Raw genomic sequence first — 26,823 nt, forward strand, 5'->3', positions numbered from 1 at the left:
CAGTGCTCAACTCAGACAGCGGTGTGTAGCGTACTGTAGCTGCTGGCAAAGTCATTTAAAGCCTATACTTTATCACTCAGGATGTAACATTCCAGTGCTACTTTTTGCCATGTGATGTTGTTATTAAAACGAAGTCCGACAACCCCATAGTAGAATAGTTGACCTACAGTTGAAATTGGAAGTTTACATACACTTAGGTTGGAGTCATTAAAACTTGTTTTTCAACCACTCCACAAATTTCTTGTTAACAAACTAGTTTTGGCAAGTCCGTTAGGACATCTACTTTGTGCATGACACAAGTAATTTTTCCAACAATTGTTTACAGACAGATTATTTCACTTATAATTCACTGTATCACAATTCCAGTGGGTCAGAAGTTTACATACACTAAGTTGACTGTGACTTTAAACAGCTTGGAAAATTCCAGAAAATGATGTCATGGCTTTAGAAGCTTCTGATAGGCTAATTGACATCATTTGAGTCAATTGGAGGTGTACCTGTGGATGTATTTCAAGGCCTACCTTCAAACTCAGTGCCTCTTTGCTTGACATCATGGGAAAATCAAAAGAAATCAGCCAAGACCTCAGAATAAAAATTGTAGACCTCCACAAGTCTGGTTCATCCTTGGGAGCAATTTCCAAACACCTGAAGGTACCACATTCATCTGTACAAACAATAGTATGCAAGTATAAACACCATGGGACCACGCAGCCGTCATACTGCTCAGGAAGGAGACACATTCTGTCTCCTAGAGATGAATGTACTTTGGTGCGAAAAGTGCAAATCAATACCAGAACAGAAAAGGACCTTGTGAAGATGCTGGAGGTAACAGGTACAAAAGTATCTACACTGCTCAAAAAAATAAAGGGAACACTTAAACAACACAATGTAACTAAGTCAATCACACTTCTGTGAAATCAAACTGTCCACTTAGGAAGCAACACTGATTGACAATACATTTCACATGCTGTTGTGCAAATGGAATAGACAACAGGTGGAAATTATAGGCAATTAGCAAGACACCCCCAATAAAGGACTGGTTTTGCAGGTGGTGACCACCGACCACTTCTCAGTTCCTATGCTTCCTGGCTGATGTTTTGGTCACTTTTGAATGCTGGCGGTGCTTTTACTCTAGTGGTAGCATGAGACGGAGTCTACAACCCACACAAGTGGCTCAGGTAGTGCAGCTCATCCAGGATGGCACATCAATGCGAGCTGTGGCAAGAAGGTTTGCTGTGTCTGTCAGCGTAGTGTCCAGAGCATGGAGGCGCTACCAGGAGACAGGCCAGTACATCAGGAGACGTGGAGGAGGCCGTAAGAGGGCAACAACCCAGCAGCAGGACTGCTACCTCCGCCTTTGTGCAAGGAGGAGCAGGAGGAGCACTGCCAGAGCCCTGCAAAATGACCTCCAGCAGGCCACAAATGTGCATGTGTCTGCTCAAACGGTCAGAAACAGACTCCATGAGGGTGGTATGAGGGCCCGACGTCCTCAGGTGGGGGTTGTGCTTACAGCCCAACACCGTGCAGGACGTTTGGCATTTGCCAGAGAACACCAAGATTGGCAAATTCGCCACTGGCGCCCTGTGCTCTTCACAGATGAAAGCAGATTCACACTGAGCACATGTGACAGACGTGACAGAGTCTGGAGACGCTGTGGAGAACGTTCTGCTGCCTGCAACATCCTCCAGCATGATCGGTTTGGCGGTGGGTCAGTCATGGTGTGGGGTGGCATTTCTTTGGGGGGCCGCACAGCCCTCCATGTGCTCGCCAGAGGTAGCCTGACTGCCGTTAGGTACCGAGATGAGATCCTCAGACCCCTTGTGAGACCATATGCTGGTGCGGTTGGCCCTGGGTTCCTCCTAATGCAAGACAATGCTAGACCTCATGTGGCTGGAGTGTGTCAGCAGTTCCTGCAAGAGGAAGGCATTGATGCTATGGTCTGGCCCGCCCGTTCCCCAGACCTGAATCCAATTGAGCACATCTGGGACATCATGTTTCGCTCCATCCACCAACGCCACGTTGCACCACAGACTGTCCAGGAGTTGGTGGATGCTTTAGTCCAGGTCTGGGAGGAGATCCCTCAGACCATCCGCCACCTCATCAGGAGCATGCCCAGGCGTTGTAGGGAGGTCATACAGGCACGTGGAGGCCACACACACTACTGAGCCTCATTTTGACTTGTTTTAAGGACATTACATCAAAGTTGGATCAGCCTGTAGTGTGGTTTTCCACTTTAATTTTGAGGGTGACTCCAAATCCAGACCTCCATGGATTGATGCATTTGATTTCCATTGATAATTTTTGTGATTTTGTTGTCAGCACATTCAACTATGTAAAGAAAAAAGTATTTAATAAGATTATTTCATTCATTCAGATCTAGGATGTGTTATTTTAGTGTTCCCTTTATTTTTTTGAGCAGTGTATATCCACAGTAAAACGAGTCCTATATTGACATAACCTGAAAGGCCGCTCAGCAAGGAGGAAGCCACTGCTCCAAAACCATCATAAAAAGCCAGACTACGGTTTGCAACTGCACATGGGGACAAAGATCGTACTTTTTGGAGAAATGTCCTCTGGTCTGATGAAACAAAAATAGAACTGTTTGGCCATAATGACCATCGTTATGTTTGGAGGAAAAAGGGGGATGCTTGCAAGCCGAAGAACACAATCCCAAACGTGAAGCACAGGGTTGGCAGCATCATGCTTTGGGGGTGCTTTGCTGCAGGAGGGACTGGTGCACTTCACAAAATAGATGGCATCATGAGGAAGGACAATTATGTGGATATATTGAAGCAACATCTCAAGACATCAGTCAGGAAGTTAAAGCTTGGTCGCAAATGGGTCTTCCAAATGGACAATGACCCCAAGCATACTTCCAAAGTTTTGGCAAAAAGGCTTAAGGACAACAAAGTCAAGGTATTGTAGTGGCCATCACGAAGCCCTGACCTCAATCCTATAGAACATTTGTGGGCAGAACTGAAAAGCTGTGTGCGAGCAAGGAGGCCTACAAACCGGACTCAGTTACACCAGCTCTGTCAGGAGGAATGGGCCAAAATTCACCCAACTTATTGTGGGAAGCTTGTGGAAGGCTACCCGAAACGTTTGACCCAAGTGAAACAATTTAAAGGCAATGCTACGAAATACTAATTGAGTGTATGTAAACGTCTGACCCACTGGGAATGTGATGAAAGAAATAAAAGGTGAAAGAAATAATTCTCTCTACTATTATTCTGACATTTCACGTACTTAAAATAAAGTGGTGATCCTAACTGACCTAAGACAGGGAATTTGTACTAGGATTTAAATGTCAGGAATTGTGAAAAACTGAGTTTAAATGTATTTGGTTAAGGTGTATGTAAACTTCCGACTTTAACTGTATTACCTAGTCGGATAGTTTTTGTGTGTGTTCTATGCAAGAGTAATATTCCTCTCGAGGTGCATTCAAGTTGGGAGAGCCATAGGAGGGAAACATGTATTCTGACAAGCAGTCTATGCACAACAATTCTAAATGCAATCGCTGGAAAACACTTTGGAAAGCAGTTGTGGCAAATTTATTTTGAAGGCAGTTTGGCCTTTGCGGTGGCGTATATTCATGGAGGCCGCCCGTAGCATTGAATGCATGGGAAGTCGGTGAGCATTTGGCCTCCCTTAATAAAAAAAATAATAGCCAATCAGCGTTGAGCTAAACTGAGTGAGCTCAACTGTGAATGGTCCTGGCGCACCAAATAAAAGTGTGAAGGGAAGCCAGTTTGGATCTGGCTTCACATCAATCACATCACAACAAGATTAATTGTTGCATCTCATTGTGTCGTTGTCCTCCGGTGGCTAGCTAGCTAAAATTGGCCTTTTCTTAAATTAGCTATGGATGGAGATAGGGATTTGGACTATGATTATAACTGTGATTCTGATCCAACCATAAATTCATACATTGTGCCCCTGCCTGAGATGATGAAGTTCAATATGTAGCTAGTAGGCTAATGTTAACTAGCTCGCTCATCGTTTCCCATGAAAGGAAGTTAGACGAGCGAGCAAGCATTTTAGCCAGGTAGTCTAGGACAACAAAAACTAAAAGTGTGTACTGTATGACGGCAACATGAAAGAGAGGATGGCATTGGCGTTTCTCTACGAGTAGGGTGAGTCAACATGTTTTTTCTACTTGCACAAATGCACGCATGCACACACACACATCAGTCCCATGGACAGCCACATCATATTTAGCTTACGTTAATTGGACCAAATTGTTTTTGGTATCTTAGTTGTCACTGTATTAGACTAAGCATAGGTGATTTGATGATGTTTAAATGTTGAAGTTGAAATGGTGCTGGAATAGTGGAGGCAGCTCATGTTTTCTTTGCGACTTGCGGTAACTCTCAGTGGTTCTAAATCAATAGTTGTTAAGTAGTCCGACAATGTCGGAAACATGAACTTGCTTGACCATGCTGTTGGTCATGTAACTGTTTGTTACACGTAATGTGCTTTGTGGACTTCACTGGACAGATGTTGCTGTCTGGATTTGTGATGAAACAAAGGTGTGGTTGAATTTATTCTGCCACTGTGTCTTCTTTGTCTTGTTTATTACACACACCTGGTTCATATCCCCCCTCATCAGCACCTGTATAAGTATTCCCTCTGCCCCCCTTGTCTTTGTGTGTGATTGTTACTTTGTGGAGGTATCGCATGCTCGGTTGAGCATTTTGTTATTTTATCGGCGGGAATATTTACCTGTGTATGTTTGGTTCCCCGTACGCATTTCAGTCTCACTGGGATTGTGTTTACGCATTGCTACGTACTACATTATTGGGCTGATTTAAAGCATATTCCTTCTTCACACTCCTGCGCCTGACTATGTCCATCCCCGCGCCCACAGAATCACACACCCAACAGCATGGAGTCAGCAGGAAACGAGAATATGCCTGGAGTCGTGGAGCAGGTCCGGGAGCACTCCAACATGCTAGTCAGCTTGGGCGACGCGATGGATCGGGTTCTCCAGGTCGACCAACGCCTGGAGAGGACCAGACCCTTCGGGACCAGCTGAGCGACCAGATCCAGTCACCCACACCCTAGCACCCAGAGGGATTCACCTATCCCGACCGAGGGAGTACGACGGGACAGCGGCCCGCTGCCAGGGATTCCTCCTGCAGCTGGACCTCTATTTTTCCAACAGTAGCCCGGCTCCCTCGGAGCGGGAGAAGGTGTCCGCCCTCTTCTCCTGCCTCTCGGGGAAAGCCCTGGAGTGGGCCAACATGGTCTGGGGTGAAGGAGGTGTCGCGTTGGACAACTACGGTGCGTTCGCTCACCTCTTCCAGGCAGTCTTCGATCATCCCCCCGAAGGAAGAGAGGCCGGTGAGTGCCTGGTCCAACTGAGGCAGGGGACGAGGACCGCGCAAGCCTTTGCCCTGGAGTTTAGAACTCTAGCGGCGGGGTCCGGGTGGAACGAGCGGGCCCTCATCGACCATTTCCGGTGCAGCCTGCGGGAGGAAGTCCGACGGGAGCTAGCCTGCCGGGATGCCCGATGACTTTCAACCAGCTGGTGGACATGGCCATCCGGTTGGACAACCTGCTGGCTTCCAGAGGACGTCCTGGAAGGGGCCTGCCCGTTTCACCCCTCTGCAATCCGGATTACGTTCCGATGGAGCTGGGTGGTGCAGCGTTCAGGGAGAACGGAGGACGACAGATCCAGTGTCACTCTTGTGGCAAGAGAGGACATTCTGCTGCACGCTGTCGTCAGAGTTCTTCTGGGTCGGAAGGCAACAGGCAGGGCACTCTCGCGTCACCCCAGGTAGCGCAAATCCACACTCGTTCAGAGCCCTCTGCTTCACACTTCACCATACACGTCAACTTCCCTGAGCACACGGTAGTTCCCCAGTGTAAGGCACTGGTCGATTCAGGCACAGCTGGGAACTTTATGGACAGGTCTTTAGCGAATAGGTTATGTATCACATTGGTTCCCCTACCCATTCCATTGCCCATCAAAGCACTTGACAGTCGACCATTAGGGTCAGGTTTTGTTAGGGAGGTTATAGCACCAGTCACAATGATTATGCAGGAGACCCATAGGGCGCAAATCACCTTTTACATTATTGAGTCCCCTGATTTTCCTGTTGTGTTGGGTCTTCCCTTGCTCACACTACACGACCCCACCTTTTCATGGCCGCAGAGGGCTCTCACGGGGTGGTCGCAAGAGTGTCAGGGTAGGTGTCTAGCTGTTTCCGTTGGTGCAACCACGGTGGAAAATCCAGACACTACCTCCACCATGCGCATTCCCCCCGAATACCTTAATTTGGCGCACGCGTTTTCTAAAACGCAGGCAACCAAATTACCACCCCACGCGATAAACCTCCGGGTAGACGCTGTGCCTCCCAGGTGTCATGTATATCCCCTGTCGCAGGATGAAACGGAGGCTTTAGAAACATACGTCTCCGAGTCCCTGCGCCAGGGGTTCATACGTCCCTCTTCACCCGCCTCTAGTTTATTTTTCGTGAAGAAGAAAGACCGAGGTCTACGCCCTTGCATTGATTACCGGGCACTAAATCGAACTACCATTCGCTACAGTTACCCTCTACCCCTTATCCCCTCTGTTATCGAATCAATGCATGTTGCGCGCTTCTTCACAAAATTAGATCTCAGGAGTGCGTACAACCTGGTGCGTGTCCGGGAGGGGGACGAGTGGAAGACAGCCTTTAGCACAACCACGGGGCATTATGAATACCTGGTGCTCCATCAGTCTTCCAGTCCTTTGTGAATTAGGTGTTTCGGGACATGCTTGGTCACGGTGTGGTGGTCTACATCGATGACATTCTGGAGTATTCCTCTACGCGCGCTGAGCATGTGTTCCTGGTTCGCAGAGTGCTTTGCCGACTGTTGGAGCATGACCTACAGTTGAAGTTGGAAGTTTACATACACATAGGTTGGAGTCATTAAAACTCGTTTTTCAACCACTCCACAAATTTCTTGTTAACAAACTATCGTGTTGGCAAGTCGGTTAGGACATCTACTTTGTGCATGACACAAGTAATTTTTCCAACAATTGTTTACAGACAGATTATTTCACTTATAATTCACTGTATCACAATTCCAGTGGGTCAGAGGTTTATATACACTAACTTGACGGTGCCTTTAAACAACTTGGAAAATTCCAGAAAATGATGTCATGGCTTTAGAAGCTTCTGATAGGCTAATTTACATAATTTGAGTCAATTGGAGGTGTACCTGTGGATGTATTTCAACGCCTACCTTCACACTCAGTGCCTCTTTGCTTGACATCATGGCAAAATCAAAAGAGATCTCAAAACATTTTGTAGACCTTCACAAGTCTGGTTCATCCTTGGGAGCAATTTCCAAACGCCTGAAGGTACCCATGTTCATTTGTACAAACAATAATACGCAAGTATAAACACCATGGGACCACCAGCCGTCATACCGCTCAGGAAGGAGACGCATTCTGTCTCCTAGAGGTGAATGTACTTTGGTACGAAAAGTGCAACTCAATCCCAGAACAACAGCAAAGGACCTTGTGAAGATGCTGGATGAAACAGGTACAAAAGTATCTATATCCACAGTAAACGAGTCCTATATCGACATAACCTGAAAGGCCGCTCAGCAAGGAAGAAGCCACTGCTCCAAAACCGCCATAAAAAAGCCAGACTACGGTTTGCAACTGCACATGGTGCATAAAAGCTGACAAAGATCGTACTTTTTGGAGAAATGTCCTCTGGTCTGATGAAACAAAAATAGAACTGTTTGGCCTTAATGACCATCGTTATGTTTGGAGGAAAAAGGGGGTATCTTGCAAGCCGAAGAACACCATCCCAACCGTGAAGCACGGGGGTGGCAGCAGCATGCTGTGGGGGTGCTTTGCTGCAGGAGGGACTGGTGCACTTCACAAAATAGATGGCATCATGAGGAAGGACAATTATGTGGATATATTGAAGCAACATCTCAAGACATCAGTCAGGAAGTTAAAGCTTGGTCGCAAATGGGTCTTCCAAATGGACAATGACCCCAAGCATACTTCCAAAGTTGTGGCAAAAAGGCTTAAGGACAACAAAGTCAAGGTATTGGAGCGGCCATCACAAAGCCCTGACCTCAATCCTATAGACAATTTGTGGGCAGAGCTGAAAAAGCGTGTGTGAGCAAGGAGCCTACAAACCTGACTCAGTTACACCAGCTCTGTCAGGAGGAATGGGCCAAAATTCACCCAACTTATTGTGGGAAGCTTGTGGAAGGCTACCCGAAACGTTTGACCCAAGTTAAACAATTTAAAGGCAATGCTACCAAATACTAATTGAGTGTATATAAACTTCTGATCCACTGGGAATTTGATGAAATAAATAAATCATTCTCTCTACTATTATTCTGACATTTCAAATTCTTAAAATAAAGTGGTGATCCTAACTGCCCTAAGACGGGGAATTTTTACTAGGATTAAATGTCAGGAATTGTGAAAACCTGAGTTTAAATGTATTTGGCTAAGGTGTATGTAAACTTCCGACTTCAACTGTATATGCCAAGGCAGAAAAGTGACTTCTTCCAACAGTCCGTCTCCTTCCTCGGATACCACATCACCACCTCAGGTGTGTAGATAGAGGGAGACCGCATTTCCGCTGTGCGGAATAGGCCGACCCCAACCACGGTGAAGGAGGTGCAGCGGATCATTGGCTTTTCCACTTACTATCGGAGGTTTATCCGGGGCTTTGGCAAGGTTGCAGCGCCCATCACCTCTCTGTTGAAGGGTGGGCTGTCCCGGCTCCGCTGGTCTGCTGAGGCTGACAGGGCTTTCAGTAACCTGAGGGCTCTGTTCACCTCAGCCCCGGTACTGGCCCATCCGGATCCATCATTGCCGTTTGTAGTGGAGGTGGATGCGTCCGAGGTAGGGGTAGGCGCTGTCCTATCCCAACGCTCGGGCACGCCACCCAAGCTCCGCCCTTGTGCCTTCTTTTCGAAGAAGCTCAGCCCGGCAGAGCAGAACTACGGCATTGGTGATTTGGGAGCTGTTGGCTGTGGTCAGAGCCCTGACCGCGTGGAGGCACTTGCTCGAGGGGGCGGAACACCCTTTCCTCGTCTGGACTGACCACCGTAACCTGGAGTACATCCGGGCAGCGAGGAGGCTGAACCCTAGCCAGGGGGGCCTTGTTCTTCACCAGGTTTGATTTCACGCTTTCCTACATACCATGCACTAAGAACGTGAAGGCAGACGCGCTGTCACGGCTGTATGACACAGAGGAGAGGCCCATAGACAACACCCCCATACTCCCGGCCTCCTGCATTGTGGCGCCAGTAGTGTGGTCGGTGGGCGTTATGCACAGAGCCATCTCCACCTCAGTGCCCGGCTGGGCTGCGATACGTGCCGTCTATTGTCCGTGATCGTATTATTTATTGGGCACACACGTCCCCCTCCTCTGGTCACCCAGGCATCGGCCGTACTGATTCGACTTCCTCTGAAGCTGCCTCCTCTCCTTGTTCGGGCATGCTTCGTTGTTCGTCATCACCGGCCTTCTAGCCACTGCAGCTCCTCATCTCATCATTACATTTGTTTTGTCTTGTTTATTACACACACCTGGTTCATATCCCCCCTCATCAGCACCTGTATAAGTATTCCCTCTGCCCCCCTTGTCTTTGTGTGTGATTGTTACTTTGTGGAGGTATCGAATGCTCGGTTGAGCATTTAGTTATTTTATTGCCGGGAATATTTACCTGTGTATGTTTGGTTCCCCGTACGCATTTAAGTCTCACTGGAATTGTGTTTACGCATTGCTGCGAACTACCTTATTGGGCTGATTTAAAGCATATTCCTTCTTCACACTCCTGCGCCTGACTATGTCCATCCCCGTGCCCCCACACACACAGGTTGTAATATGCATTGTTTCCTGGCTTGGCTTCCCCAGTGATTTCACCCACGCACCGCTACTGGGCCTTTGTTAAAAAAGAGGGGGAATCCCAGTTTTACATTGCTACCACGTTTATTTCTCTACTCCTTCAATTGCGCACGTGGCATCGTTTTATAAATGCAGTTTTACAACCGGCGTTTCAAGCATGGTTTACGCGCAGCGCAATATAGTTCTTAAAGGGGCAATGGCTTCATAAAACATCAATGACATACTTTGTAATAGAAACCAAAAAAATATATTTTTTAGTGTGCATAATAATAACTTAATTATAATAATAATAATATAATATAATATGCCATTTAGCAGACGCTTTTATCCAAAGCGACTTACAGTCGTGCGTGCATACATAATTAATTATATATTCATATTTAGAATAACATTATGATAATAATTAATAACAACAATCAGGATGTAGTGTCCAATGGGGTGAATGCAGATGGACAAAACCCTATGCTTCATCCTATGTACATGTTATAGCCACTATGTTGCGTCAGTTGGGCCACAGGTGATAATGCGTATTGCTAATAGCACATCCAATATGTAAAAAATTATTTTAACATCATTTTTGCCGATATGTTATTGGGCCAATTTCTGGAGGTAGAAATAAAAAAAAAATATATACATATACAGTGGGGAGAACAAGTATTTGATACACTGCCGATTTTGCAGGTTTTCCTACTTACAAAGCATGTACAGGTCTGTAATTTTTATCATAGGTACACTTCAACTGTGAGAGACGGAATCTAAAACAAAAATCCAGAACATCACATTTGTATGATTTTTAAGTAATTAATTTGCATTTTATTGCATGACATAAGTATTTGATCACCTACCAACCAGTAAGAATTCCGGCTCTCACAGACCTGTTAGTTTTTCTTTAAGAAGCCCTCCTGTTCTCCACTCATTACCTGTATTAACTGCCCCTGTTTGAACTCGTTACCTGTATAAAAGAAACCTGTCCACACACTCAATCAAACAGACTCCAACCTCTCCACAATGTCCAAGACCAGAGAGCTGTTTAGGGACATCAGGGATAAAATTGTAGACCTGCACAAGGCTGGGATGGGCTACAGGACAATAGGCAAGCAGCTTGGTGAGAAGGCAACAACTGTTGGCGCAATTATTAGAAAATGGAAGAAGTTCAAGATGACGGTCAATCACTCTCAGTCTGGGGCTCCATGCAAGATCTCACCTCGTGGGGCATCAATGATCATGAGAAAGGTGAGGGATCAGCCCAGAACTACACGGCAGGACCTGGTCAATGACCTGAAGAGAGCTGGGACCACAGTCTCAAAGAAAACCATTAGTAACACACTACGCCGTCATGGATTAAAATCCTGCAGCGCACGCAAGGTCCCCCTGCTCAAGCCAGCACATGTCCAGGCCCGTCTGAAGTTTGCCAATGACCATCTGGTTGATCCAGAGGAGGAATGGGAGAAGGTCATGTGGTCCGATGAGACAAAAATAGAGCTTTTTGGTCTAAACTCCACTCGCCGTATTTGGAGGAAGAAGAAGGATGAGTACAACCCCAAGAACACCATCCCAACCGTGAAGCATGGAGGTGGAAACATCATTCTTTGGGGATGCTTTTCTGCAAAGGGGACAGGACGACTGCACCGTATTGAGGGGAGGATGGATGGGGCCATGTATTGCGAGATCTTGGCCAACAACCTCCTTCCCTCAGTAAGAGCATTGAAGATGGGTCGTGGCTGGGTCTTCCAGCATGACAACGAATTAAAACACACAGCCAGGGCAACTAAGGAGTGGCTCCATAAGAAGCATCTCAAGGTCCTGGAGTGGCCTAGCCAGTCTCCAGACCTGAACCCAATAGAAAATCTTTGGAGGGAGCTGAAAGTCCGTATTGCCAAGCGACAGCCCCGAAACCTGAAGGATCTGGAGAAGGTCTGTATGGAGGAGTGGGCCAAAATCCCTGCTGCAGTGTGTGCAAACCTGGTCAAGACCTACAGGAGAAACGTATGATCTCTGTAATTGCAAACAAAGGTTTCTGTACCAAATATTAAGTTCTGCTTTTCTGATGTATCAAATACTTACGTCATGCAATAAAATGCAAATTAATTACTTTAAAATCATACAATGTCATTTTCTGGATTTTTGTTTTAGATTCCGTCTCTCACAGTTGTTGTGTACCTATGATAAAAAATTACAGACCTCTACATGCTTTGTAAGTAGGAAAATGTGCATAATCGGCAGTGTATCAAATACTTGTTCTCCCCACTGTATATATACAGTGAGGGGGGAAAAAGTATTTGATCCCCTGCTGAATTTGTACGTTTGCAAAGACATGATCAGTCTATAATTTTAATGGTAGGTTTATTTGAACGGTGAGAGACAGAATAACAACAAAACAATTCAGAAAAACGCATGTCAAAAATGTTATAAATTGATTTGCATTTTAATGAGGGAAATAAGTATTTGAACCCTCTGCAAAACATGACTTAGTACTTGGTGGCAAAACCCTTGTTGGCAATCACAGAGGTCAGATGTTTCTTGTAGTTGGCCACCAGGTTTGCACACATCTCAGGAGGGATTTTGTCCCAGTCCTCTTTGCAGATCTTCTCCAAGTCATTAAGGTTTCGAGGCTGACGTTTGGCAACTCGAACCTTCAGCTCCCTCCACAGATTTTCTATGGGATTAAGGTCTGGAGACTGGCTAGGCCACTCCAGGACCTTAATGTGCTTCTTCTTGAGCCACTCCTTTGTTGCCTTGGCCGTGTGTTTTGGGTCATTGTCATGCTGGAATACCCATCCACGACCCATTTTCAATGCCCTGGCTGAGGGAAGGAGGTTCTCACCCAAGATTTGACGGTACATGGCCCCGTCCATCGTCCCTTTGATGCGGTGAAGTTGTCCTGTCCCCTTAGCAAAAAAATACTCCCAAAGCATAATGTTTCCACCTCCATGTTTGACGGTGGGGATGGTGTTCTTGGGGTCATAGGCAGCATTCCTCCTCCTCCAAACACGGCGAGTTGAGTTGATGCCAAAGAGCTCGATTGTGGTCTCATCTGACCACAACACTTTCACCCAGTTCTCCTCTGAATCATTCAGATGTTCATTGGCAAAATTCAGACGGGCATGTATATGTGATTTCTTGAGCAGGGGAACCTTGCGGGCGCTGCAGAATTGCAGTCCTTCACGGCGTAGTGTGTTACCAATTGTTTTCTTGGTGACTATGGTCCCAGCTGCCTTGAGATCATTGACAAGATCCTCCCGTGTAGTTCTGGGCTGATTCCTCACCGTTCTCATGATCATTGCAAATCCACGAGGTGAGATCTTGCATGGAGCCCCAGGCCGAGGGAGATTAACAGTTATTTTGTGTTTCTTCCATTTGCGATTAATCGCACCAACTGTTGTCACCTTCTCACCAAGCTGCTTGGCGATGGTCTGGTACCCCATTCCAGCCTTGTGTAGGTCTAGAATCTTGTCCCTGACATCCTTGTAGAGCTCTTTGGTCTTGTACCCCATTCCAGCCTTGTGTAGGTCTAGAATCTTGTACCTGACATCCTTGGAGAGCTCTTTGGTCTTGGCCATGGTGGAGAGTTTGGAATCTGATTGATTGCTTCTGTGGACAGGTGTCTTTTATACAGGTAACAAACTGATATTAGGAGCACTCCCTTTAAGAGTGTGCTCCTAATCTCAGCTCGTTACCTGTATAAAAGACACCTGGGAGCCAGAAATCTTTCTGATTGAGAGGGGGTCAAATACCTATTTCCCTCATGTTTGACATGTGTTTTTCTGGATTTTTTTGTTATTCTGTCTCTCACTGTTCAAATTAAAATTATAGACTGATCATTTCTTTGTCAGTGGGCAAACGTAAAAAATCAGCATGGGATCAAATACTTTTTTCCCTCACTGTACATGATACTAAAATTTTACCTATACCCATCATGAGGTTGCCTAACCTATGAATGAACGTTTACAACATAGGTGCACACAAATTTGAGGTGACATAATTTGAGGTGACACAATGACATTCAATACCGCCTTGCCCACTCTTGCCTGCATCTAGCTGATATGGTGTTATCATTAGTCCAGTAGTTGCAAACGAGAGTTTCTATTGGACAAATTCAGGTATGTTTATCCCCGTTTTGTTCCGTTTGCTTCCATTTAAGAAACGTTTTTCAACAGAATCGGCGGAATGAATACACCCCTGATCACTCGTAAACGGAGTTCACTCTCATAACAGCCACGTTGTATTCCTTCTCTTCCCTTCGCTTGTGGACTTCAATGCACAACACATCAAAAAACCTTTCCAAGCCAAACCGCTACACACAGCATTGTTGTTACCAAATTAGCTAAAGTAAAGTCATAGTCAGCATAGCTAATAGAACTAACACGTTAGTAAACCCGCTACAATCATGCAGTAACGTTAGTGTACAGTCAGTAAGCACTTAAATCGGCGAGCCCCGGTAGCAATAAATTAGTAATACCAAAATCTTAACTTGACTTGGAAGAGTTCCAGTGTTGTGTTGGAAAGTCATAGCCAGCTAGCTAACATAGCATCCCTCTGTTTGAGCAGGGTGTTTCAGTAGGCTAAACTAGCTCGCTGCATTTGCTAGCTAAGTAAGTTAAAGTGAAAAAAGAATCTCTTGCTTCTCCTTCATTTTGGAAGAATTTAAATTGTTTAACTATTGTCTTTCTCTCTCTGAGTCAACTACTCACCACATTTTATACACTGCAGTGCTAGCTAGCTGTAGCTTATGCTTTCAGTACTAGATTAATTCTCTGATCCTTTGATTGGGTGGACAACATGTCAGTTCATGCTGCAAGAGTTCTGATGGGCTGGAGGACGTCCTACGGAAGTTGTCATAATTACTGTGTAAGTCTATGGAAGTGGGTGAGAACCATGAGCCTCCTAGGTTTTGTATTGAAGTCAATGTACCCAGAGGAGGACGGAAGCTAGCTGTCCTCCGGCTACACCATGTTGCTACCCTACAGAGTGCTGTTGAGTCTAATGTAGACCTTCTTTGCAAAATAGTGTTTTAATCAGTTATTTGGTGACGTGATTATATTTAGTATAGTTTTATCTAAAAAGGATAACTCTTTTAATGTTTTACAATTTCAAATGTTTATGAAATTCACTGAGGATGGTCCTCCCCTTCCTCCTCTGAGGAGCCTCCACTGACACACACACACACAGCTTGGAGGCACACACAGAGATTGCTGGGGATTCCGCTCATCTCGGCGGCGAGGCGATGGTTTCCTCTGGACGCCACAGGAATGCCAGCTATGTTCCCTTCATTGTAGCATCGCTGGGGCTGATGGGACGAGGGCTGGCTGGAGTATACTGTATGTGTGTGTGTGTGAGGCAGACGAGGGTTATTGTCCACAGAAGATTTAGACTTCATGTTTTATAGGCTTTTCAGCTGCTGACATAATTCAGACATGTTTCCAGAGAGGACTGACAGGAGGGTTAAACGGTGGAGACACAAACACATACATTATATCATGTGCACACTCTCACCCAGTCGTGCTCTTATCTCTAAGGGTCAGGCTTAGTTTGTTTAGTTTTTAGTTGGGTTTTATGTGTGTGTGTTTCCTCATGTGAATTCATTTGAGACTTCCCAAGCACAGGCATTCATTCCATTGGGAGAGTCATGAGAAGAGTGACATGTTTAACTACTAGTCATACAGTATCATGTCACTGCCAGCTCAACTCCTAACATATACTCACTGTCGACCTCCCTCCAGTTCTAAGCCTGTCTCTTTTGCTTGTGTCCTGTTCACCTTAACAGTATCCTCTCTCACCTTAGTGACGTGGACTAGCTATAGAGGCTGCTATCTGCCTGTTTAGGGTTGGGCTCCAGATTAGCCGTGACTCACCAGGACAACATGAGAAGACTTGGCAGTGTGTCTGTGTTTGTGTGTGTAGTTGTAGGTGTGTGTGTGTGTATGGTGAGATGCAGTGACCCGGCGCTCTGTGCGTGTGGGAGAACGGGAACAGGCAGGCAGCGGCACACATGTAGGTCTCTCCTGCAATTCTCTGTGTGTGTGTGTGTGTGTGTGTGTGTGTGTGTGTGTGTGTGTATGCCTCCTTATGTGTGTGTGCCTGCGTATATGTGTGTGTTTTGTAAACACACCAGAGAGCCAGAGAAATGAAGTATTGGACAAACACTCAGACAAGCAGTCTACTCTGTTGTAGTGAGAATCTGACTGTGTGTCAGGGCAGTGTGTTCCCAGCTCCTGCCAAGAGGCTTGGAGTCTTTTTTTTAAATGTGTTTAATTGAATTTTTTATAACAATTATTTATTTACAACATATCACACTCAATCAACAACAAAACACACCATATGTAAACACATGACACAAAATTGTTCTCTCATCCTGGTCTAAATAATGTTTAGACTTATAAAGGCACATTTCTATACTTTACTTTCGTTTCTTTGCATATCACATTTAATCCAAAAAACAAAAAAACAGGAGAATGTTGCATATATGGGAAACAAATAAATAGGTAATTAATAGTATGAATAATGATAAAATTGCAGTCATGATAATCTTGCAGTCATGAAGAAAGAAATGCTGCAGTTCAGTTTCTCATTATGTACAGTTGAAGTCGGAAGTTTACATACACCTTAGCCAAATACATTTAAACTCAGTTTTTCACAATTCCTGACATTTAATCCTACTAAAAATTCCCTGTCTTATGTCAGTTAGGATCACCACTTTATTTTAAGAATGTGAAATGTCAGAATAGTAGTAGAGAGAATGATTTATTTAAGCTTTTTTTTCTTTCATCACATTCCCAGTGGGTCAGAAGTTTACATGCACTCAATTAGTATTTGGTAGCATTGCCTTCACTTGGGTCAAATGTTTCGGGTAGCCTTCCAAAAGCTTCCCACAATAAGTTGGGTGAATTTTGGCCCATTCCTCCTGACAGAGCTGGTGTAACTGAATCAGGTTTGTAGACCTCCTTGCTCGCACACGCTTTTTCAGTTCTGCCCACAACTTTTCTATAGGATTGAGGTCAGGGCTTTGTGATGGCCACTCCAATACCTTTACTTTGTTGTCCTTAAGCCATTTTGCCACAACTCTGGAAGTATGCTTGGGGTCATTGTCCATTTGGAAGACCCATTTGCGATCAAGCTTTAACTTCCTGACTGATGTCTTGAGATGTTGCTTCAATATATCCACATACTTTTCCTTCCTCATGATGCCATCTATTTTGTGAAGTGCACCAGTCCCTCCTGCAGCAAAGCACCCCCACAGCATGATGCTGCCACCCCCATGCTTCACGGTTGGGATTGTGTTCTTCGGCTTACAAGCCTTCCCCTTTTTCCTCCAAACATAACGATGGTCATTATGGCCAAACAGTTCTGTTTTTGTTTCATCAGACCAGAGGACATTTCTCCAAAAAGTACGATCTTTGTCAGCTTTTATGCACCATGTGCAGTTGCAAACCGTAGTCTGGCTTTTTTATGACGGTTTTGGAGCAGTGGCTTCTTCCTTGCTGAGCGGCCTTTCAGGTTATGTCGATATAGGACTAATTTTACTGTGGATATAGATACTTTTGTACCTGTTTCCTCCAGCATCTTCACAATGTCCTTTGCTGTTGTTCTGGGATTGATTTGCACTTTCGCACTAAAGTACGTTCATCTCTATTAGACAGAACGCGTCTCCTTCCTGAGCGGTATGACGGCTGCGTGGTCCCATGGTGTTTATACTTGCGTACTATTGTTTGTACAGTTGAACGTGGTACCTTCAGGCATTTGCAAATTGCTCCCAAAGATTAACCAGACTTGTGGAGGTCTACAATTTTTTTCTGATGTCTTGGCTGATTTCTTTTGATTTTCCCATGATGTCAAGCAAGAGGCACCTGAGTTTGAAGGTAGGCCTTGAAATACATCCACAGGTACACCTCCAATTGACTCAAATGTAAATTAGCCTATCAGAAGCTTCTAAAGCCATGACAATTTTCTGGAATTTTCCAAGCTGTTTAAAGGCACAGTCAACTTAGTGTATGTAAACTTCTGACCGACTGGAATTGTGATACAGTGAATAATAATTGAAATAATCTGTCTTTAAACAATTGTTGGAAAAATTACTTGTGTCATGCGCAAAGTAGATGTCCTAACCGACTTGCCAAAACTATAGTTTGTTAACAAGAAATTTGTAGAGTGGTTAAAAAACAAGTTTTAATGACTCCAACCTAAGTGTATGTAAACTTCCAACTTCAACTGTAGCTTAATTTTTGTGTATTTTATTCATCTTGTGTTACTATTATTGTAAATGTTTTACTCTGCATCGTTGGGAAGGGCAAGTAAGCAAGCATTTCATGGTAAAGTCTACACCTGTTGTATTCGGCGCATGTGACAAATACAATTTTATTTGATTATTAATTACATATTATATTTGACATACAGTACATTTCCCCCTGTGTTCATTCAGTCTAAGACAGTAGCTTCAAACTTGGCCCATATCTTTTCGTATTCCTTTGAATTTCCATTTGCAATAGTTTTTAAAAAATGTACAGTATTCATTGACAACTTCAGCAAATGAGGGTGGCTGCTTCTCATTCCAATGCCTTAAAATTACCCTTTTAGCAATGAGAGCGAGGCTGCATTTAGACAGGCAGCCCAATTCGGATCTTTTTTTCATTAATTGGTCTTTTGACCAATCAGATCAGCTCTGAAAAAGAGCCGATGTGAAAAGATCTGATGTGATTGGTCAAATTAGACCAATTAGTGGAAAAAATAATTGGGCTGCCTGTCTAAACACATTTTTACTGGAGGATGTGAGGAGTAGGCTTACAGTAGACTAGGTCAGTCCTGGAAGTTTCCTGTGTTGTGTTTTGGGGCAGGAAATGCATTCCCTCCCACTTTTTCAGAATTCTTTTGTTGATTTTTGATATTGCAGCAGCCAGTGAAGCTTCTTAGTAATAATGAAGGTAAATTAATATTTTTTCTGGGATTATTGAGAATCTATGTTCTTGAGAAAGATTATAAACCCGCGCCACTCAGTCAACATCCGAGATGAGTGATAAGGTATTGAGTCATGCAGGGGAGTGCACCTGCCCCAGAGAAGACCTTAGTGAGAACATTTCTCCATCCTGAGTGTACACACACATGCACACACACACACATTTCTCCCTGCTGAATGTACAGGCTGTTGCTTCACTGCACAGCCCTATCCTGTCCTTGCTGTCCTGGTTCCTAACGTAAGTCTTGCCCCACCCTACTGTATTGCGAGAGAGAATGCCATGGCGTAATATTGCTTAATGATGGACTGCCCTGTGACTGTGATTGGAGTAGAACATGCGTCACTAAGCTCACCACTCCTACATATGTCCTCACAAATACTCACATACGTACCCACACTGGCACCGCTTTTCAAAGCTACCCTTGCTATAACCGTTAAAAGGTCAGTTGTAAGGGTAATTTATGAAACGCCCTGTTTTTAAGTTTGCTCATTTCTGAGTACTGTATGAGCATGTCTGTTTGTATTTGGGTACGTTTGTGGACATTGTGTGCTTTTGTTGATTCGTTTCAAAGTGTGTGTGTGTGTGTGTGTGTGTGTGTGTGTTTTTGGTTTTACTATCCTTGTGGGGACCATAATCTTCACAAGGATAGTAAAACAAGGAACAATTTCCGAGCCCCACAAGAAAAATGCTATTTTAGGCTTAGGGGTTAGGTTTAGGGTTAGGGTGACAATTAGGGTTAGGGGTTTAGGGTTAAGTTTAGGGTTAGGGGTTAAGGATAATAGGATTTTGAATAGGAATCAATTGTTTGGTCCCTACAAGGATAGTAAAACAAACATGTGTGTGTCTGTGTTTTGTGTGTGTGTGTGGGTGTGTATGTATGTATGTATGTATGTATGTATGTGTCTGTGTGTGTTATCTTCTACCGTATGCATGTGTGTGTGGTCTAGGAGTGTCTCTTTCTTAGCTCTGACGGTGGTGATATTGAGTGCCATCTTGTCTGATCTTGTTGAGGGAGCGTAAGCTGTTAGTCTGTTCAGCCAAACTTTCACCAGTGCCACCACACATCAAAGAAGGACTCCACCCACCCTCTTCTCCCCTCCTCAACCCTCCTCTCCTTCCTCCACCCTCCTCTCCCTCCATTCTCTCACTGGAAGCATAATTAAAAGAGTAAATAAACAACAAGCAGAAATGTAAACAGGACGGCACGATATCAAAGAGGCTCCTCAGAGCAGAGGCATGCTGGGCTCATGCACCTGCCTATCAGCAACCAGTCTACTCTGTCTCACTGACGGCTGCTTACACTAAAGACATGGGAATAAAATAGGATTAAATGAGTGAAGGTTCTCCTTTTCATTCTCTTCATTAGCATTATGTGGCATCAATTTGCCAGTTATACACACTTCACAGATGCATGCTTCACACGTACACACTTCACAGATGCACACACACACACACTTCACAGATACACACACTTCAGATACTCACTTCACAAACACACTTCAGTAGGTCTGCAGATTCCGCCCCTTATATGGGGCAACCGACCGACGCTTCGTTGCTGCCATGTCATTTCAGTATTGGTTGTATTAGTGTAGTGTCACCCAAGGGGCCATGGGGAGGAAATGTTATCAGACTGCACTATGAATGGAAAACACTAGTGATGTTCTCTGAAGTCACGGAGTCTTCTGTCTTTGGCGCGCTTTGTCACAGGTGCAGCTCTCAGTGTGTGTGTGTGTGTGTGTGTAACGGTTTCTTGTCCCAAGCTTTTGTTTCAGTGCTTTGATGTTTCAGTAAGGGAGTTTTGACTATTTTTTTAGCTCTAGGCCTCAAACCCTTTGTCCCTCACCTCTGTTTTACCTCAACACGCAGCTTGTATTCACTTATCTTTTACATGGAGGTTTCTCTGCAGTCGTTTGCCCTTTATCCCTTATTACTCAGAACTCATTTATAAATCCCCCCATCTGAATCATATGGATCGAATGGCTGGAAGGTAAAGAGGAGACAGGCAAGCCATGCAAATTTATGTTCTGATCATACAAAGAAAGGCAGAGGAGTAGTTTTAAAAATAAAATAAAGTTGTCATGACCATTCAAATAGGTACTATTATGCATAGGCCTACACCAATTTTTTATATGAACTATTTCCATAAGAGTTCTTCCCTCTTTTAATGCAAATGATGCCAGGGGTCTTCTGAAAGCTTCCGTTGAGTCATAAATTCCAACAATGCTGTTGATGTACAACTGACCTCCCACTCTCCACTTCCTCTCTTTCAACCTCTCTCTTTCTCTCTCTCTCCCCCTCTGTCTCTCTGTCTTTCAGGGTCCACACATAGCGTCAGTGACCCTTGCAGCGTATGAATGTGGTTCAGTGGACTTCCCGGAGCCCCCCTAACCAGAGCAGATCATCTGCCCCCAGAAGGAGGTCCTGTTGGGGGAGACGGAGGCCGGCGGGGGCAGCAGCAGCAGCTGTACAGGGAGGCTTCTCCCTCTGGACAATCGTCTCCAAGGTCCGCCTAGAAGCCTGCATGTGGGTGAGTCTACTGTAACTGTACTTGTAGCCTACGCACGGTTAACACACAGTCTACTGGATAGTCCATGGCACATAGACACACAGTCAACTGGACAGTCCATGGCACATAGACACACAGTCTACTGGACAGTCCATGGCACATAGACACACAGTCAACTGGACAGTCCATGGCACATAGACACACAGTCTACTGGACAGTCCATGGCACATAGACACACAGTCAACTGGACAGTCCATGGCACATAGACACACAGTCTACTGGACAGTCCATGGCACATAGACACACAGTCTACTGGACAGTCCATGGCACATAGACACACAGTCAACTGGACAGTCCATGGCACATAGACACACAGTCTACTGGACAGTCCATGGCACATAGACACACAGTCAACTGGACAGTCCATGGCACATAGACACACAGTCTACTGGACAGTCCATGGCACATAGACACACAGTCTAAACCCCAGCCTTTTAGGGTGAATTTCAGGTGGTTTAACACCTCTAACCAAACCTAGCCATGTGGTTAGGTACTGGGTACTTGAGACTGATAGTTGACAATCCTTCATCACTGTCACACACACACCACTGTCGCACATACTGGAGCAAGAGCCAGCCCCTGGCACAGGTAGAGGGTATGCCTGCACCAGATATTCTGGGTGTATTCTGACTCTGGAAGCCTGGTGGCTATGGTGACCACTACAATGACTCAGCCATATCTCTAACTGGTAACTGTCTGTATCAGCCACAGAACTACAATGAGATTATATTTCTATGGTATCAGCTTCCAACTGATGATCAGCAGTACTGTTCCTGAATTTCTCAGCTCTTTTACCCGCGGTCAAGCAGCGTCAGGCCCTTTTTCAGTGCTTCCCTCTGTGTATAACTGTCAATACTGAGAAACACTGATGGTTAACAGACAGAGAGCTCTGAGAATAGAGAACTCATCTCTATGACCTGTGGTGAACTGAGGTATTTTACATTTTCCTCTAAGCTGACAGAAAATTAGAAATGGAAGCTATTATCTTACTCTGGTCTAGAGCACATTTCACATGTTACTGGGCGTGGGGAACAGAGTATTACTGCTGCTGCTTCTACTACTACTGCTGCTGCTACTACTGCTGCTGCTGTTACTGCTGCTGCTGCTACTACTGCTGCTACTGCTGCTACTACTGCTACTGCTGCTGCTACTGCTACTGCTGCTGCTACTACTGCTGCTACTGCTGCTGCTACTGCTACTGCTGCTGCTACTACTGCTGCTGCTGCTACTACTGCTGCTACTGCTGCTGCTACTACTGCTGCTACTACTGCTGCTACTACTGCTGCTGCTACTACTGCTGCTACTACTGCTGCTGCTTCTACTACTGCTACTGCTGCTGCTACTACTGCTGCTACTTCTGCTGCTACTACTACTACTGCTACTGCTGCTGCTGCTGCTACTACTGCTGCTGCTGGGGGCCTTTCCCCTCAACAGAGTTGCTTTCCGCTGGGCTGGCTCCCCTTTACCCGGCCCCTTGTACTCTACTCAGAGGGACAGAGAGCTCGTGACTTCCTTATTGTTTGTGTCACAATAGCTTAACACACACAGGAACAGAGACAGACACACACACACGCGTCATAAGATTGGATATTGATGAGTTGTAGTGTATTCACAGATACTGTACATAATCGGAGCATCACATTTGAACATTGGACTGGACCTACAGTGGGGAGAACAAGTATTTCATACACTGCCGATTTTGCAGGTTTTCCTACTTACAAAGCATGTAGAGGTCTGTAATTTTTATCATAGGTACACTTCAACTGTGAGAGACGGAATCTAAAACAAAAATCCAGAAAATCACATTGTATGATTTTTAAGTAATTAATTTTTGCATTTTATTGCATGACATAAGTATTTGATCACCTACCAACCAGTAAGAATTCAGTCTCTCACAGTCCTGTTAGTTTTTCTTTAAGAAGCCCTCCTGTTCTCCACTCATTACCTGTATTAACTGCACCTGTTTGAACTCGTTACCTGTATAAAAGACACCTGTCCACACACTCAATCAAACAGACTCCAACCTCTCCACAATGGCCAAGACCAGAGAGCTGTGTAAGGACATCAGGGATAAAATTGTAGACCTGCACAAGGCTGGGATGGGCTACAGGACAATAGGCAAGCAGCTTGGTGAGAAGGCAACAACTGTTGGCGCAATTATTAGAAAATTGAAGAAGTTCAAGATGACGGTCAATCACCCTCGGTCTGGGGCTCCATGCAAGATCTCACCTCGTGGGGCATCAATGATCATGAGGAAGGTGAGGGATCAGCCCAGAACTACATGGCAGGACCTGGTCAATGACCTGAAGAGAGCTGGGACCACAGTCTCAAAGAAAACCATTAGTAACACACTACGCCGTCATGGATAAAAATCCTGCAGCGCACGCAAGGTCCCCCTGCTCAAGCCAGCGCATGTCCAGGCCCGTCTGAAGTTTGCCAATGACCATCTGGATGATCCAGAGGAGGAATGGGAGGAGGTCATGTGGTCTGATGAGACAAAAATAGAGCTTTTTGGTCTTAACTCCACTCGCCGTGTTTGGAGGAGGAAGAAGGATGAGTACAACCCCAAGAACACCATCCCAACCGTGAAGCATGGAGGTGGAAACATCATTCTTTGGGGATGCTTTTCTGCAAAGGGGACAGGACGACTGCACCGTATTGAGGGGAGGATGGATGGGGCCATGTATCGCGAGATCTTGGCCAACAACCTCCTTCCCTCAGTAAGAGCATTGAAGATGGGTCGTGGCTGGGTCTTCCAGCATGACAACGAATTAAAACACACAGCCAGGGCAACTAAGGAGTGGCTCCGTAAGAAGCATCTCAAGGTCCTGGAGTGGCCTAGCCAGTCTCCAGACCTGAACCCAATAGAAAATCTTTGGAGGGAGCTGAAAGTCCGTATTGCCCAGCGACAGCCCCGAAACCTGAAGGATCTGGAGAAGGTCTGTATGGAGGAGTGGGCCGAAATCCCTGCTGCAGTGTGTGCAAACCTGGTCAAGACCTACAGGAAACGTATGATCTCTGTAATTGCAAACAAAGGTTTCTGTACCAAATATTAAGTTCTGCTTTTCTGATGTATCAAATACTTATGTCATGCAATAAAATGCAAATTAATTACTTACAAATCATACAATGTGATTTTCTGGATTTTTGTTTTAGATTCCGTCTCTCACAGTTGAAGTGTACCTATGATAAAAATTACAGACCTCTACATGCTTTGTAAGTAGGAAAACCTGCAAAATCGGCAGTGTATCAAATACTTGTTCTCCCCACTGTATATGGCCTCCCGACCACTGCGCCTCCCGAGTGGCGCAGTGGTCTAAGGCACTGCTTCGCAGTGCTAGCTGTGCCACTAGAGATCCTGGTTCGAATCCAGGCTCTGTCGTAGCCGGCCGCGACCGGGAGACCCATGTGGCGGCGCACAATTGGCCCAGCGTCGTCCAGGGTAGGGGAGGGAATGGCTGGCAGGGATGTAGCTCAGCATGGCGTTTGCAACGCCAGGGTTGTGGGTTTGATTCCCACGGGGGGTATGAAAAAAATAAAAATAATGTATGCACTAACTGTAAGTCGCTCTGGATAAGAGCGTCTGCTAAATGACTGAAATGTATAAAAAGGAGCTCTAAGCCAATGGAAGGCAGCCGCTCCATTAAAAAAAAAAAAAAAAAAAAAAAAAAAAAAAGAATGATCATGTATTCTGTGGTGATGCCAGTCTACTCGATCTGTTGTGTGTGTGGGTTGGTAGCTGGATCAGGAAGTGTGTGTGGTGGCTGATTTGTGCTGGTATCTGCTCTGGCTACATCCACGGCGCCAGACCAGGCCTGCTGGAGAGACCGTCTGCAAGGCCCACCCCATCTCACCTCAACTGAAAGCTACAGCACCTGTAGCGTTTTACCAGGGGGTTATCATCATCACCTGTAGTGTGTGTGTCTCTGTGTGTGTGAACTTCATAACGCCTCATTAAGAGTTGAGTGCTCTCCAGTGCTGAGGGTTCAGTCAGGTCAGGTGTATTCTACAACCATAGTTTTAGTTACGCCAGGATAAGTGTGATTTTCCTCATTCATTCCTCTTCTATTTTACCAGGAAGACTCCGATTTCAGTACAGCAGGTTCATGGTTTGTTTAGCTGGCAAGCCGTGCCCACACCAGAGAGTAATTATGCGGTAAGGGCACAGTGGTGTGTCCACTTAAAAAAATGTGCCGCAGGTGGCAGAAGGTTGGCACACACACACAGTAGTGCAGTACAGTGAATGAAACAGCTGCCCTGGAGATTAGGGCACGTCTGCATTATGAGCAAACTGGCAGGTTTCATCAAAGACTGCTGTGTTGACATGGAACACGATGTCCAGATTAAGTACCCCCTCACCCATCCCTCACCCACCTCTCCCTCACCCCAACCTCTCCCTCCGTCACCCCACCCGTCCTTCCCCTCCCACACCCTACCCTCCCTCCCTTCCTCACCCCATAACCTCCCTCCTCCCCTCCATCACCCATCCACCCCAAAACCTCCCCCCTCCCTCCCTCCCTCACCCATGCTACCCACCCCAAAACGTCCCTCCTCACCTCTCTCCCTCCTCACCTCCCTCACCCCACCGCTTCTAACAAGTTTATCTGTGCCTGGAAACATTACCATAATGAGCTATGAGCAATTCCAAAGCACTCGGTTTCTCTGAAGGTTTTTCATTGTGTTAATTAAGTCTATTTCTCTGCGCTCCCTCATCCTCGTGTTCCTGGAGGTATGAACCCACTGAACCTGCCTGATAGAGGATTTGTTTCACTCAAATCTCTTCAGTTTTTTCTTCACAATTCGGCTCCGGAAATCACGGAGTGATGCAGGCTTATAACTGAAAGCCTGTGAAAACCCGTGGAATTTTGAAAGAGATTTTTTAAATCATGTGAGAATTACTGCCAGTATTGTAGGTGTGTGTTGTACATGGTGAATTGTGAAGTGTTGCTTGGTCCTTTCTCACATATGGCCTTTTCTCCTTTGTGTGTTTGTGTGTGTAGGGAGCGGGCACGGCCATTGGGGAGCTGCCCCCCTACTTCATGGCGCAGGCAGCGAGGCTGTCCGGAGCAGACCCTGATGATGAAGACTACGAAGAGTTTGGAGAGTTGCTGGAGCAGGCAGAGGCTCCACAGGTAACCTTTCACCCTTATTCCAACCTCGATCTGTATTTGTTGTCTTCCCTCTCTCTCACCCTTACCACACGTCTCTCTACTCTTCTTTCCTTTTCTGTCTCTCTTCTCTGAGACGGGCTTACACCCGTTCCATCTCTCCTCCGGACTCCCCTCTCTATCTCTGCTTTCTCTCCTTCTCCCTCTTTCTCTTCTCACTGCTCATGCTCTACCTGTTTTGCCACTACTGTCCTCCAGGTCTCACTCTGTTTCTTCTGCCTTCTCTCGTCATTTTCTATCAACCTTTGTGCAACTTTGGTGAAACT

The 26,823-nt window shown here is 45.5% G+C and overlaps 1 pseudogene across 1 annotated transcript in view; it reads left to right on the plus strand.

Moving 5' to 3' along the window:
* The window catches only part of LOC311136179 (vacuole membrane protein 1-like), a 108,243-nt pseudogene that overhangs the window by 30,886 nt on the left and 50,534 nt on the right, over positions 1 to 26,823 (plus strand). The window contains exons 7-8 of the transcript XR_014615428.1: positions 21,140 to 21,350; positions 26,390 to 26,521. The product of XR_014615428.1 is annotated as a vacuole membrane protein 1-like (transcript). The remainder of the gene's footprint in view (positions 1 to 21,139; positions 21,351 to 26,389; positions 26,522 to 26,823) is intronic.

This window comes from Coregonus lavaretus (genome assembly GCF_964263955.1).
Source record: "Coregonus lavaretus genome assembly, chromosome: 10".
NCBI lineage: Eukaryota > Metazoa > Chordata > Actinopteri > Salmoniformes > Salmonidae > Coregonus > Coregonus lavaretus.